Here is a 17,324-nt window from a genome sequence, read left to right on the forward strand (position 1 = left end):
GAAAAGCTGATTGTAGCTAGTCACTCTTATGTCTGGAAAGCTGTAGCTTGATGGGTTTCTGCAACCCTTGGACCTTCCTGTTCCTCTGCAGCAGTGGTCCTCACAGTGGAGATTGATTCCTGGTCCTAAGGCCTTAAATGGGTTGTGCAAGAATTGGTGGGTTTTTGGCAAGACCCTCCATTCCGTGGGACCTGCAAAGGGAAGCTTACTTACCTGCTTCCCGGCGCTAGCTCCCTGCTCCTTCTTTCCCTGGCCTACTACGCTCTGGGAGGCTCCAGTGATGTCAACATCCGGTTTGACATTGCCGCAGGCTAATCACGGGCTGCAGCAGTGTCAGGCTTCCCCTGCGAACATGTGACCATTTGTCATGACGCAAGGTACCTGGTACCAACACGACCTGTGATTGGCTGTGGCGAATTCAAACTGGATTTTGACATTGCTAGAGCCCCGTGGAGTGTCACAGGAAAGGAGAAGAAGGAGCAGTGAGCCTGAGCCAGGAAGCAAGTATGTAAGCTTCCCTTTGCAGGTCCCGCAAAAGGGGGATGTTTGCCAAAAACTCTCCAATACTTGCACAACTCCTTTAAGGAGCAGGAGCTGATGGAATATACTCCCTGTCTCCTCACTAGTCTGGCTAGCTCTATTTCCTAACAGAAAGTCGGACCAGACTACTGCCATCGGTGGGGGGGGGGGGGGGGCCCTCATTCACCATCTGCTGGTATATGTATATGACATGGGTAAAACATCACAATGTTCTTGGTTAAGACCCTCACAGTTACTGCAGGAGGTTTGACTTTAAGAGATACGAAAAGGAAAATAATGAAATGGGGTATCAGAGTAGCAATATGGGTGTCATTTTCAGACAGAAATAAGCACCACTCAGATGCCACCCATAAACAGGAGTGGAGCTGTTTCTGGACCTAAAGTTTATTGAGCTACTAATGTGTCTCCCTCTCTAATGTGTACATAGGTAAATTAGATTGTGAGCCCCTCTGAGGACAAGGTCAGATGTGCATGGTAGCTTCACCGTGATATATGATGTGTCAAGTTAATAATGGAGGTTTTATGGGTTTTCCCACTGTAAACCTAACTCTATAAAAGTCAAAAACTGGCCGTGCACTTCAGATAAACAAATATATATATAAAAAAAAAAAAGGGTAATAGCCAGCTCACCTCCGGTATCCTATGTAGCGGTGCACGGGGCGGACTCAAGTCAGTCCTCTATGTAAATTCAAGTATAGAAGAAGGCTCCAGCACCAAGTGTAGACGTTTCAACAATCCCAGTCTTTGTTGAAACGTCTACACTTGGTGCTGGAGCCTTCTTCTATACTTGAATAAACAAATATTTAGCCCTTTCCTCCCGGCTCCTCCATGTGCATGCATGCTCCAGTGAGAATGCATGTACTTTTAATAGAAGTGGGGAACAGGCCACCGCCAGTTCTACCGCAAGAACAAGGAGTCCTTCTTGACCTTTCTTTCCATCTGCCATCGGGGAGAATAGGCCGATCCCACCAAAACCCAGCTGACTTTTATCTAATGTGTATAATGAATCCATGGGGCTGTGCATGTGTGGTTACTGGCCTTGGAAGAGAATAAGAATTATAGAAAAGACTTTCCACATTTTCCGTCGACTTTAATGGACAGAGGTCTCTACCAGGAAGGCAGGCATGGCACCCACATTCCAGGTGTTGGTAAGAGTCCCAGCAGTTGCCTCCTTCTGATTTTAGCCCAGATTTTGATAGAATATCTATGTTATAAGCCAAAATAGTCTGTAGTGGAAAAACTCCTTGAAGGCATGTGAATTTTGACCTGATATCAGATAAAGCTAAGAATTGACCCTGATCATGGAAAATACAAACACCACCGCCTGAACCCAGCCTTGAACTCAGAGAAGCACAAAATGTAATGATCCTACCCACCAAAGTTGAGTAAAAAGACACGATTTCTATTGCTGTGCTGCTTCCGATTTAATAAAGCTTTACTTGAGGAATTGACTACTGACTGTCTGCATAGTAATACAGCACCTAAGTGAATAAAAAGAAAATAAATGCATAAGAATAATTATTTCAATGGTCTAAATGAACTAACTGAATTTATTTGCTTTTTCTAATATTTAAAAGTGCCTTCCAGGATTGTGATATTGTTGGCCTATCCTAGAATAGGTTATGAATCAGGAGTGCTGTTCCCATTCATTTCAATTTAACCAGACCTGTCCACTACACAATGGACGGAGTTGTCTTGTTCCGGCATCAAAGCTACAAATAAATAGCTCATCGATGGGGGTGAGGGGTGTAGGACCACTGCTGGTCTGATAGATGGCCTATCCTGATATAAGGCAATACATATCAGTGTCCTGGAAAACCCCTTTAATCAGATCTGTACAGTGGTGTACATAAAGAAGATGAGGTCCACTGCAAAATGACCACACTGGGCACTCCATTGTGGAGCCAGGTTTTGCCACCCTGGACTGAAGGGCCTTATGTATGTGTTCTCTCCACACCCTAGGACCAATTTTTCTTTAAAAAAAATTAAATTACTGTGAAGATGAATATTCTTCACAGGTTCTTGAAAAGGCCCCATTTCTCTACAGTCCTATTGCAGTAGCATGTCTGCCTCTATGGTGTATGCTTCTTTGAGTCTGGGCAACTCGTGGTTGCATTAAAGTTGTTGCTGTGATTTACAGCTTACTAAAAACCACATCTTGCGCACTAGTCGTTCAAGCCATGGAATTCATGGAGGGTTTTCCATGGTGCATTTCCTGTACATCGGAACCATATACCATATTTCCTGCACCATAAGACGCACCTGACCATAAGACATACCTAGGTTTTAGAGGAGGAAAATAAGAAAAACTTTTTTTTTTTTATCAGACCTGAGATTAGACCCCTAAGGCTACTTTCACACTAGCGTTGTTTTAATCCGGCGTTCAATTCCGACACCGGAACTGCCCGCCGGATCCGGAAAAACGTGTGAAAACGGATTACATTTGAATCCTGATCAGGATTTTGATCACAATGAAAAAATGCATTGGAAAAAACGGATCCGCCATTTAGGGACTTTAACTTTTTTTTCACATTTTTCGGGTTTAACATGCAAAAGCCGGATCCGTTTTGACTGAACACACAGTGCCAGATCCGGCGTTAATGCAAGTCAATGGGAAAAAGGCCTGATCCGGCGTTCAGTCAAAGTGTTCAGGCTTTTTGGCCGGAGGTAAAAATACTGCATGCTACGTTTTTCTGAAAAGCCTGATCAGTCAAAAAGACTGAACTGAAGACATCCTGATGCATCCTGAAGGACTGACTCTCCATTCAGAATGCATGGGGATAAAACTGATCAGTTCTTTTCCGGATTTGAGTCCCTAGGACGGAACTCAGCGCCGGAAAAGAAAAACGCTAGTGTGAAAGTACCCTAAATCAGATCTCAGATCAGACCCTCAAATCAGACCCCTATTCCTCATCAGACCTCAGATCAGATCCCATTAGACCTCAGATGAGACCCAAATCAGACCCCCATTCGTCATCAGACCTCAGATCAGTCATAAATAAAAGAACTTACCTTGCCTGCTCTGGATGGCACCACCTCTCACAAATCCAGCGCACTCTTCCTGCACCCACTGCTCCTTAGTCTTCTGCTGGCGCACGCGGCACTGTGATGTGACGCTGCATAGTGTTAGTTCATAGTACAACACTCAGCACCGGCAGAAACTTGGTGGATGCAGCCATCACCAGGAGCGCTGTATTCACTGCCCCCTGGTCCTACTGTGTACTAGTGAGCGCTTCTATAATGGTTGATCTTTAGTATTTAATTCATAAGACACACTGCCATTTTTCTCCCACTTTTGGGGGGGGGAATTAATCTTATGGTGCGGGAAATACAGTATTTATAAAGGGGTTTTCTGGCTGTTGTATTGACTACCTATCCTCTAGATAGGTCATCAATATCAGATCAGCAGGGGTCCAACAGCCAGCACTCCGGCTGATCAGCTGTTTGAGGAGGCTGCGTTGCTCCGGTGAGCAACTCTGCCTCCTTGCAGCTTACAAGCACAGCACCGTCCATTGGATAGTGGCTGTGCTTGGACCATTGACTTCAATGGAACTGAGCTGCGCCTAGGCTTTGTGACAGATGAATTTGGCATTACTGGCCTAGGAAGAGGCCACATCACTCCGATGAGTGTTGCGGCCCCTTCAAACAGCTGATCGGCAGGGGTACCAGTAGTCAGACTCCCACCAATCTGATGCTGATCACCTATCCTGAGGATAGGCCATCAATATCTAAATGTCTGACCACACCTTTATCCAAGTCAATATATTTATGTTTTTAAAGATTAAATCCAGATTTAGTGAGAGTGCATCAAACAGATATTTAGGCAGTCAAATAAGTTTCATTGACACAGATTTTGTTTTTCTTATTTTGGATTTTCTACTGAAGGTCAAGCATGCTAATGTGCTTCTAAGATATAACACTGAATGTACTTATTATCTGTGGATGTGGCATTATTTAATTAGGGTTTGCTACATCCTCACACAAGTACAACCAGCGAGATAACTTTGCAGCCCCATCTTCATTGACGCCAGCTGTTTTTCTTCTACTTCCCCTGTTTTTCTGCAGTCAATGCCCAATACTAGTGAATTGTAGGGTAGGCAATCTCCACTACCCATTGTCAGTCATTGGGTTGAGGTGATGTTTCATATACAACGGACGGCAGACATCGCTCCCTGACAATTCACTGGTCTCCTAAAAGAAAAAAGAAGGGAGGAAAATGCTGAGCTGTCGTCCTACCAACCGGATGATACTGTACGTCAGATCGGGTACCAGATGAAAAAGTGGAATGAAGTCATTAAAGTCTGTTCCTCAATAAAATCTCTTCTTGTGAAGCCTTGCTCCTGCTTTGATGAGGGGATTGCACAAATGATAGATACCACTGTTTCTTCTGGCACCTGCATCCTCAAGCGCCAAAACTAATGGTACTTATTGTGGGCAAATGGGGTAGGCTAGAAGAAAAAGAAAAGAAGCCTGTCTGCGGAGTTCAGAGACGAGGTCTATACATCCAACAGTTAGGGCTGCAACCTGACTGGCTCAGTGTGACACTAAAGGCAAACTACTCTGCAGATATACTGAAACTTTACCCTGTAAAAAACTGTTGAAAATTTTAAATAAAAACCAAATGAAAAAAAGCCTGAAATGAGTAAAATACAAAAACCTACCCTCTAAGGTGTTCATAGTCTTTAAGTCTGAGAAGCACATTAAATAAAGGTGAACTCTTATTGTTTGAGATATCATTCCCAAAATTAATAACAGACGAGGGCACAATGTGGTAAAGAAGAAAAGTGAATAGCTGATATATATAAATATATATATACATTTTTATTTTATTTTTTATTCTAAAAGGTTATTAGAATGTAATAGAATGAAGAGTTTGTGTTCCAGGGTGCCAAAATGATTTTTATCCTGATTAACGCTACCATGTAATGTAATTCAAAATCCAGATACAATAAAAAGTCTAATTGCTTTTATTTTCTACTCCGTTGTCATTTATGATGTTCTATGAAGAAATGTCTATATCAGCATGGAGATATGAGGGCAATGTTGCAACATGCCTGCATAGGGTGCATGGGTACAATCGGGGCTTTTTTTCTCAGAGAAAAGGTGGTGGAACTCATTCCTCCTCCCCTGGCCACGCCCCTACCCACCCCTAGGACCGCCCCTTTAGAGAACAGGGATGCAAGTAAAATTGCCAGTGACGGTCGTGACAGCCAGGCTGCCAGTGCCTGCGGCAGTGGCGACTCTAGGAACAATATATAGGGGGGGGGGGGGGGGCACAAAGATACCACAGTCAAAAATGTGGGGGCAAAAACAAAATAAGTATATATAAATAAGATTACAAAATACGAGAGAATTGCGGTCTGCAGGGATACATTTATAATAAAACAATTTACTTACAAAAGAAGCCATTCAGTCGTCTGCGGTGCCGTCCTCTGCTTGCTTCCGCAGATTCTTTCCCCTTCTTTCTGTCTCGTCAGTGCGCAGGCGTACTGTTATGGTGGATCTGTGGAAGACACACTGTTATGGGGGCATCTGTGGATGACACATTATGCCTCTCATTAGCCCTCATTATGCCTCTCATCACTCCCATATCAGCCCCCATGCCTCTCATTAGCCCCCATTATAAGCCCTTATGCCTCATTAGCCCCCATTATAAGCCCTTATGTCTCATTAGCCCCCATTATTCCTCTAATTAGCCCCCATTATAAGCTATTATGCCTCATTAGCCCACATTATGCCTCTTATTAGCCCCCATATGCCTCTAATAGTCTAATTAGCCCCCATTGTGTCTCTAATTAGCCCCCATGATGCCTCTCATTAGCCCCCATATGCCTCATTAGCCCCCATATGCCCCCAGCAGCCACATTTTTTATAAAATAAAAAAACACTTACCTCTCCTGCTCCTGGACGGACGCCGCCTGCCATTTTCTTTCTCCTCAGTCGACTGTGCTCTGAACTGGTGCGCACAGCGTGAGGTCACAGAGCGCCCTCACGCTGTGCGCAGCCCTGAACAGCCGACAGCCGAGGACCAGGAAGTGGTAAGTACAGAGCGTTCACCACTTCCTGGTCCTTCGGTACACTAATGAGCGCTTCCATAATGGAAGTGCTCATTAGTATTCACCTGGGAGAATCAGCGGGGAGGGGGCACCCGGGGGGCAAAGAACAGCATAGGGGAGGCGATTGCCCCTCCTCGCCCCCTCTAGCGACGCCACTAGCAGCGTGCCGGCTGGGCACAGTAACTAAAGGGGGCGTTCCGCCAGAAAAAAAGCCCTGGGTACAATTATACTGTATGAGGTGGTAATGGCACAGCTGAGAATATCGCAAAGATATCCCATTAAAGTCAGATAGGTGTGAGGCTCCCAAAGTGAAAGACAGCACACCACTCACTGCTATGGGATTTCCGAAAATAACCGAACGACTGCGCTTGGCTATTTTCAGAATTCCCATAGTGGTAAATGGAGAGAGCACTGCACATGCGCTTCCGCCTCTCCATTCACTTCTATGAGAGACTTCTGGAAATAGCTGAACCAGTACGCAGCCATTTTTGGAACTCCCATAGCAGTAAATGGAAGGGTGCTGTTCTTGCTCTGTGCGCTCTCCTTTACTTCATGGAGGCCTGTTCTGGAGATAGATGGGCGTTTCAGTGGTGGGACCTGCACCTATTTGAAATTGATGGCATATCTTAGCAATATGCCATCAATGTCTAAGATGAGACAACCTAATACTGGACTGTAACCATTAAGATAGTTGCCTCTTCCCAGTATTTTGTAACCATCAAGCTTTTTGCCTGAAGTGAGAACAGTAAAAGCCGTTGTTCTAGGATACATCTCTGCCCACCTGTTTCCTACTGCCATCTTCTCATAAGCCAAAAAAGTCCTTTGGCAAGGTCTGACCCCCTTACACACATTCGACCAAGACAAGTGAGCATGTATAGGGGAGGGGGGTCTGGAGAGATAGCTGTCATCCATTCAAATGACAGCTATCTAATATGCCGGTGTCACCAAGTTAAAAGGGCTTGTTCTAGTGACAGATCTGCTATAAACTCATCAAGGCAAGAGGTTAAATCCCAAACTGAACCTTCAAACTGTACATCTACAAAAATCAAAGGCAATATAATTGTGTTTTTTTCTTTTCTTTATAAGATGATATAACCAAGGTCATATCTTTTGTTCTAAAGTCTTCTGGCGCCATCTAGAGTGCAGCGTCTTGTAAGCCTCAATTGCCTGCCATGCAAAAACCTGTCTTTCTAAGCAAGTCACTTTTGTTCATTTGCTTAAATACAACTTTATTTTTTATTTTTTCACAAGTGAGCTATCAGTGTTCATTGGTTTATCAGAGAGTGGCAATTTTATTAGGTGTTCCAGACTGCTCACTACTTAAGTTACCAAATCATTAAAACACCAATAAAGTGAATTGGCACCACAAAATCTGACTCAGATCTGCCAATAAATCTATGTCTATTCCATTAATGGCCGTCTTGTGACGTTCCACTGGTCGCTTGTGTGTTTGACTAACAGTCTGTGATTGTTTTTACAGTTTCACAAGGCCTAATTTCAGCCTTGCCCCCTTTATGACTTAAGCTGTCATAAAACAACCTTTCTCGACAAGTAATATAGTCTTACCGCGCTGAGACTCTTGTTACAACGAGCCATGTTTGTTTATTGTAAATTTCCAAATAAAAAGGGTTTTAAGGATCATGCACACTTGGATTATTGGGCTGTTAAGTCCCAAAATGCAGGACAAAAACTTGGTCAAAAAAAGATTGGAGGCAATAAATGCTTAATGAACAATGGTAGGTTTTCTAATATTGAGGTACCTGGACAGGTATGAAATGAGCTCTATACCCTCACCAACCATAGGTTTGCAATTTTTCCACCCAAAGATACTGACCACTGTGAGGGTATATTTACACATGCTTACAGAATTAGTAATTTTTGCAGCAGGTTTGCACAATCATGGCTAAAAATAAAATTACAAAACTGGTGTATTTACAACCCAACTTGTGCAAAAAGCTGGTGTTGTTTTGAGGGTATGCGATAAATTCAAAAAGTCTTTACAGTTCAGACCTTTTCAATTTTTTTCACATTTTATTATATTTCGCCCATTCTTTCTGCAGTCAATACCCCATAATGAGAAAGTGAAAACAGAATCTTAAAAATCTTCGCTAATTTATTGAAATTAAATCTTGCATTGACATAAGTATTCAAACCCTTTACTCAGGACTTTGATGATGCACCTTTTGGCAATAATTACAGCCTCCAGTGTTCTTGTGTATGATTCCTCAAGGTTTGCACACCTGAAATGGTTAGTTTGGATAGCGACAGTCTGTGGGCAGCCATTTTCTGGCCTCTCCAGAGAAGTTTGATTAAGTTCAAGTCAGGGCTTGTACCCAAGTCACTCTGGATCAGGTTTTCATTAAGAATATCTCTGTACTTTCCTCCATTCAGTTTTCACTCAACCCTGACCAGTTTCTCTGTCCCAGCTGTTGAAAAACACCCCCCTCCCAGCATCATGCTGCCACCACCACTATGATTCACTGTGAGGATGTTACTGGGCAGGTGATGGGCAGTGCCTGGTTTTCTCCAGCCATTGCACTTAGAATTGAGGTTAAAAAGTTCAACCTTGATTTCATCAGACCACAGAATCTTGTTTCTCACAGATTGAGAGAGTCCTTTTAGGTGCTTTTTTTTTTTTTTTAAACTTCAGGTGCGCTTTCATGTGTCTTTTACTGAAGAGAGGCTTCTTTCTGGCCACTCTGCCATAAAGCCCAGATTGGTGGAGTGTTACCGTTATGGTTGAGCTTCTGGAAGTTGGGTTCTTGGTCATCTCTCTTACCAATTCCCTTCTCCCCTGATTACTTAGTTTGTTGGGGAGGTCAGCTTTAGGAAGATTCCTGGTTGTTCCAAATGTCTTCTAGTTACGTTACGATTTCTGGAGGCAACTGTGGTCTTGGGAACTTTTGTACTCTTCTCCAGATCTGTGCCTCCTCACAATCCTGTCTCTGAGCTCTACAGGCAGTTATTTTCTCCTTATGGTTTGGTTTTCACCAGGGGCGTACATAGAAATCATGGGCCCCATAGCAAAAATCTGAATTGGGCCCCCTAACTCCACCCACCACCCACTACCCACACCTGGTCCCTCCCACCTCCTGTCCTGGCCACTCCCCCACGACATCCCCATTTGCCAATTCCACCCCATTTGGAATTGTTTGCCCGCTTACCACTACATTGTATGCCATATTAAAGTGCAACTTGTTCTGCAAAAAATAAGCCCTCATGCAGCTATGTGAATGGAAAAATAAAAAAGTTATGGCTCAAGGAAGATAGGGAAGAAAAATGAAAATTGAAAAAAAGGAAAAAACCTCGGGTATCCTAAGGGTTAAAGGGGTTATCTAACCCCTATTATGCCTCCCAAAATGCCCGGGCACCGCATACAGATAATACTTATGCCTAGTGGGGGGGTGCAGCCAATAGTAGGTAGTGTCGGAAATTAGCATCCCTAGCGTCACCCGCTATGGGAGGCTCGTTCCCATCGTGGCCTGCTATTGACTGCCCCCCACGTCGCTGGATGTTTTCATCCATGCGACAGTTTGGATGCAGTGGCAGCTAGGCGGGCAACAGAAGCGATGCGGGTATGTAAGGTGCCCGGGCATTTTGGGGGGCATTATAGGTGTTGGATAACCACCTTAAACGCCTTGCTGCTGATGCCACCAATCATATCCCCCCCTTCCTGCAAGGTAACTGATGTGCTGGGGGGGCCCTGTAGGCTCATAGAGGACTAAGGAGTACGGGGGGGAAGGGGGGTAAAGGGGGGATACGACACGGATACAAAATACGGTGGTGGGCATGAGGCCTTAGTATGGCTGTAATATTCAGTCACACTATGCGGTAGTAATTTGCCTGTTCTCAAATGTGGAAAAACTGGCTCTAGGTCTCACTGATCTGAGCAACGTGTTAGTGGAGGGAGAGGGGGCGGGTGGGGGGGGGGCGGTCTAGAGGAATGGACAAAATCTAACACAGGATACACTTGCATCTTAATTTCCATTTAATTATTTTTTCTGAAAAATTTGTGAATAGATGTAAAAACTGCACCTATGAAGCTTCTCGCGTAGCACGGACAAAAGACCCGGACATGGTCATACCAAAGTTTCCAAAAAATTGTTGTTAAGTCCAGCTTCCCATAAAAGAAGTTCTTTATTGATATGGAATAAAATCCTGACATCAATTACATGTACAGTGTGTACAATCTACGCGTTTCGGACCCCAAACATTTGGATCCTTCCTCATGACATGAAGAAGGATCCAAATGTTTGGAGTCAGAGACGCGTAGACTGTACACACTGTACATGTAATTGATGTCTGGATTTTATTCCGTATCAATAAAGAACTTCTTTTATGGGACTTAACAACAATTTTTTCTGAAAAATGTACAAAAAAAACACTTTCCTATACTCACACACATCATAAAACATGGTGTGTAAGGGGCTTAAAGGGGTATTCCAGTGATAAATTATAACCTATTCATTGGACAGGCGATAACTGCTGGGAATGGTGTGGTCACTGATCACCAGAATAGGGTGGGGGATTAGCATGTACCCTGCAGCTAAATTCAAAGTCACCAGGACCCACATCCGGGACAATTTATTACTGGAATACCCCTTTGAGTTCAGCAAACCTCTGGGCCATGCATCTGAAGCATAAGCATACAGACTAGAGGGTGGTGGGCTGCAGGTGTCCATGTAACACAATGCCAGTGGGCAAACACACATCTTTGGCACAGGTCTGCACTACAGAAGACTATGGTTACACTACAGTGTATGGCTGGATGCTTCCTTAGCTATATGTGCCCAGTCAACAGGGCAGGGCCAGTTCTCCCCTGTGTACAGCCCCCTCGCCCAGACAACACTTCCTCCTATAAGCCCAGCTGCCCCAGCACACAGCCATACCTCTAGAACAGCCCAGCTGTCAGTCTCCCGACACCCTCATGATAGATGCGGCTCATCGCGACAGCGACTCACCGCGCTCAGGCCGGAAATAGACAGCGGTCAGGTCAGATACTGGAGGGAGCAGGGAAGTGGCCCGGGGCAGGGGCGTACATAAAAATAGTAGGGGGCGGGGCCTTTCATGCGCTCCAGGGCCGATTGCGGAAGAATAGTTGGCTCGTCATAAAAGCAGAGCAGCCGCATAGCGCTATAGGCTGCCATGAGTGGGCGGGGCCAAATAGTGTGGGCGGGGTCTTCTCTGAGCTCCGGGCCCCCCAGTGCCGTGGGCCCCATAGCAATGGCGTGGTCTGCCTCTATGGGCGGTACGCCACTGGTTTTCACTCTGATTTGCATTATAAGCTGAGACCTGTGTATTTCCAAATCATGTCTAATCAACTAAATTTACCACAGGTGACTCCAATCTAGTTGTGGAAACATCTCAAAGATGACAAAGAGAAATAGGAAGCCCCCAGAGCTAAATTTTAAGCGTCACGGCAAAGGGTCTGAATACTTATATCCATGTCAACTTTTTGTTCTTTTTAATATATATGCAAACATTTCTAACATTCTAAACATTACTTTGCTATTATGGAGTATTGTGTGCAAATTAATGGGGGGTGGGGGGGGGGGAGTGAAAGTGTCTGAAGACTTACTAAATGCATTGTAACGTCACACTGAGTGTAATTTGGCACTTAGGTCTGAAAGTTGCTCTATACTCTCAGGTCTAGGCAGGCAGGCAGAATGCACATGTCTGGTTGCTTAATGTTCTCTGACTCAATCCAAATATGAATAATAGAATAATATATAAAATTCTTCTCGATTACTATTGGTGGTAACATATTTTTATGATACTGGCCTCCCAGTGTAAATACGAGTTGGTGACAACCATAACTAAAGAGAATGTAAGATGCTCCCTTTAGGAATGACCCCATAGCAAAACAATTGAGCAGATGACTTTGCTCACAATAGTGACACAAATGCTTGTGGCTCAATATGCTTTGTGATTACAATTTAATTGAAGTTGCAAAATATAACTTTAAGACCAATCCTGGCTGCCCTGTCTAGCTGTATCTCATGGGGTCTCACCTGCCATCAAACAATAGGCACAATGACTAACACAAACACAGTAGTGCAACTGGAACAGCACTCAATATAGAGTCAACAAGAGTGGTGGTTACAGTATCTCTTAGAGGGAAAAGGCTTAAAGAGGTTGGCACATCTCATACATCGGTGGCATGTCGCTAGGATATGCTATCAATGTCAGATAGGTGCGGGCTCCACCTCTGAGAATGAGGTATTTCAGTGTCTAATATATACTGTACTAGCAGAAGGACCCGGCTTCGCTCGGGTATATTTATTCTATTTCATTTAATGTTTGTGTGTGTCGTTAAAAGATATGAACACTATCCACTATAACAGTGACATCTGCAGTACCCCACCCCTTAACACTGACCCCCACAGTGCCCCGTCCCTTAAAATTGGACCTCCACAGCAGCCCACCCCCTTAACTTTGACCTTTATAGCAGCCTTTCCCTTTAACAGTGACTTTCAGAGCATACCACCCCCTTGACAGTGACCTCCACAGGGGCCCGCCCCTTAACAGTGGCCTTTACTGGATCGGGGCATGTCCTTTTGAACAGCTCACTCTAAGACAGCAGCACTGTAGTGTCTGAGTGTGAGCTGCAGGGAGAAAGTCACCCTCCCTCCTACCTCTGCAGCTGACAAAAGTTGATTTTTACCTTCATTTTTTCAATCCGTGTCGGCTCAGGAGTGGGATGGGGCGTGGCCTAACCGAATCAGGGGCGTGGCCTTTTGAACAGCTCACTCTAAGACAGCAGCACTGTAGTGTCTGAGTGTGAGCTGCAGGGAGAAAGTCACTGTCCCTCCCACCCCTGCAGATGACAGAAGTTGATTTTTAAGGGGTTGGGTCAGCACAACCTGCTGCAGGTGCACATCACTATGGCGAAATACATATACAAACGGAAAATGCAAATGTGATCGCACACTACATCCAGCATTCTGCCCTCCATGCTGGATGAGACATTGGTTTATATTTTGGCCAAAGCATAGTAAGCCACTCACCGCGTCAAGGCTGTCTCATGAGTGGTCCCTAACTCTTGTTCCTACCTGTTCATGGGCCATGACAGCCACATAAAATCCAGGGAATGCAGGTCAGCATGCAAGCCAAGTACACTTTGCTTGTAACCCCGTCCGGTGCCATTACAGCTTTCATCGGATCCAGGGATGCAAGTACCAACATGCATGCTGAACCTACCATATACTTCTCCTGGAGCCAGATGGCTAATGGTAGGTTCTATACAAGCAGACTCAGTTTTATACTGACTTTAAAACCAGCCTCAAGGACAGATTAACTGGTCAGGTGTGCAATGACTCCAAGGAGATCGCCACGCCTCCAATATATACTACAAAGAAAAAAATAAGGGGTTGGGTCAGCACAACCTGCTGCAGGTGCACATCACTATGGCGAAATACATATACAAACGGAAAATGCAAATGTGATCGCACACTACATCCAGCATTCTGCCCTCCATGCTGGATGAGACATTGGTTTATATTTTGGCCAAAGCATAGTAAGCCACTCACCGCGTCAAGGCTGTCTCATGAGTGGTCACATTTGCATTTTCCGTTTGTATATGTATTTCGCCATAGTGATCTGCACCTGCAGCAGGTTGTGCTGACCCAACCCCTTATTTTTTTCTTTGTAGTATATATTGGAGGCGTGGCGATCTCCTTGGAGTCATTGCACACCTGACCAGTTAATCTGTCCTTGAGGCTGGTTTTAAAGTCAGTATAAAACTGAGTCTGCTTGTATAGAACCTACCATTAGCCATCTGGCTCCAGGAGAAGTATATGGTAGGTTCAGCATGCATGTTGGTACTTGCATCCCTGGATCCGATGAAAGCTGTAATGGCACCGGACGGGGTTACAAGCAAAGTGTACTTGGCTTGCATGCTGACCTGCATTCCCTGGATTTTATGTGGCTGTCATGGCCCATGAACAGGTAGGAACAAGAGTTAGGGACCACTCATGAGACAGCCTTGACGCGGTGAGTGGCTTACTATGCCTTGGCCAAAATATAAACCAATGTCTCATCCAGAAGTTGATTTTTACCTTCATATTTTTCAATCCCTGTCGGCTCAGGCGTGGGAGGGTGTGTGGCCTAACCGGATCAGGGTCGTGGCTTAGCGGGACCTTGGGGCCGCTGTTTTAAGTCTTTTGAGGGTGGACACATTGTGGCAGGGGGCGTGTCTGGGCTCCTTCCTGCAAAAGTGCCGCCCCTCTGGGCACCTTACTGGCTCATTTGCATTTCAAGTAAAATGGATTTTCATCTATTGCTGGAACAAAGGCACATCTTGAAATAAGGTACTAACTGCTATTAGGCCATGGCTTTACTTCAATAGCGATTACAGTATCCTGGTGACAGATTTCCTTTAAAGCTCATCTATAGCAGTAAAGATAAATGGCTGGGTTGTTATGGAAACCTGAAGTAAAACTGTATGTGAAGGCTAACGGCCTGCGAGCTTCTATTGGCTGATAAGGGTCATGTGACCAAGCTTCTATTGGCTAATGCATTTTTTTGGGAATATCTCAGGAACAGTACATCCTAGAGAGCTGAGACCTGTTCTAAAACCTTCCCGGACACCTGATGTACCGGTGTGCCAATTTTTTTTATTGTAAATGCAACGGTGCAGATTCCTTTAGCGGACATACACACACACACATACACTCAGCTTTATATATTACATATATATATTATATTATATATATATATATATATATATATATATATATATATATATATATAATATATAACGCTCCCCCTAAATGAATGCCAAGATATAATGCTTCCCCCAAGTGCCAATATATAATGCCCCCCATCAGTGCCCATACATAATGCCCCCCCGTGCCAGTATTTAATGCTCACCCCTAGTGTCAGTATATAATGCTCCCTCCCCCTAGTGCCAGTTATTAATGCTCCCACCTAGTGCCAGAATAATGCTCCCCCCAGTGCCAGTATTTAATGCTACCCCCAGTGGCAGTATATAATGCTCCCTCCACCCCGGTGCCAGTATATAATGCTCCCTCCAAATGCCAGGATATAATGCTGTCCCCATGTGCCAATATATAATGCTCCCCCCTTAGTGCCAGTATATAATGCTGCCCTCCAGTGGCAATATATAATACCCCCCCTAGTGCCAGTATATAAAGCTCCCTTTACCTAGTGCCAGTTATTAATGCTCCCCCCAGTGGCAGTATATAATGTTCCCTACACCCTGGTGGTGGTATATAATGCTCCCTCCACCCCGGTGCCAGTATATAATGCTCCCTCCAAATGCCAGGATATAATGCTGCCCCTATGTGCCAATATATAATACTCCCCCTAGTGCCAGTATATAAAGCTCCCTTTACCTAGTGCCAGTTATTAATGTTTCCACCTAGTGCCTGTATATAATTCTCCCTAGCTACCACATCTGTAATTTCCTTGCGGAAGTTCCCTGCTTAACTAATCCAAATCCTTATTTTTTATTTCTTCTAATTTGCTTCACACTATGGAATCCGTTATATTTCTTGACCTTCTAAATGAAACAATTGGTAGTTCTTTTGCTTTTTCTCCTAAGACGCTGTGGTCTGCTGTTGTTGGGGATGGGAGCGTGTCCATGGAGGAGGTGGATATGTGCCCGGTGTGGGAGCCAGCCGATACAATCGTGGGGGGAAGACGACAAAAGGAAATGAGCTTGTTGCTGGGGCGCTGCATTGCTTCTGCCACAAAAAAACAAACCCAGTGGGTCGTGAAATCCATGTACTGTCCCTGCCTGTAAGAGCTGGTCCAGGTGTCTACAGTGGGGTGCACCTTGCTGAACAGCGAGAATCCTAAACAGTGACTCACATCTTCCGCAATGTGAGAGTACAAGGCAGGAATGGATGCGACCTGGGTCCAAAGACTGTGAGAAGGATGAAACTCTTGTTGCAGTAGCTAGCTGCCACCTCTGTTTGCCCATGGGCTGCCAATAGTGCCTATAGGATGCTGTGGTGCCTATTTTTGTGTTTGACTGCCCACAGCTTATCTGGCTGCCACTGTCGCTGCCCCCACCACCAATACTGTGTCTATGGGTAGCACTATTACCCCCACCAACACAGCTATGCTTGGGGTCCCCCACCTCCTCCTCAGGGCATTCCAAACTCCGACTGCTCTCACACAGGTTGTCAACAGGGAGACTCTCTAGAGTATCTGCCATAGGGCGTGGTGGGGTTTTCTTGCCATTTCTTAGGAAAAAGGAAGGCGCCCCACTAGGAAGGGCAATGAAGACAGGGAGGACTCCACTGAAAGCCTTCTCTGGGGCTGCAAAAAGGGAGAGCTGCTACTGCTGTTACTACTACTAATTAGGCTCTGGGAGGATAAGGCCTGCCCCATGATTTTTTTGTTTGAAACCCTTCTGTGTTCCTGACATTTTTGGCCTAATGTACATAGTCACACAAAGCATGGAACGGTTTGCAAGTCTGTTTTCCCAGAGCTTAAAGACAGAGAGGTACAATGTCTTTCCCTTTTTACAAACACACTGAAGACACTGCTACAGAAATTTTTTCTTTGGAAATAATGCAGTATGTTTTCACTCAGAGATTTAAAGCGTTACCCTCTGTATTGTAAAACATATGTTGCACATTTGTATTGCTATTTTCTGCAAAACAAAAAAGCCCTTGAACTGTCTGGATATGCCCTGCAACAGAGCTGAGGCTAATATTCCCAGTGTTTTCACTCAGATTTAAAGGGAACCTGTCATGT

This window comes from Bufo bufo, chromosome 5 (genome assembly GCF_905171765.1).
Source record: "Bufo bufo chromosome 5, aBufBuf1.1, whole genome shotgun sequence".
NCBI classification, from domain to species: Eukaryota; Metazoa; Chordata; class Amphibia; order Anura; family Bufonidae; genus Bufo; species Bufo bufo.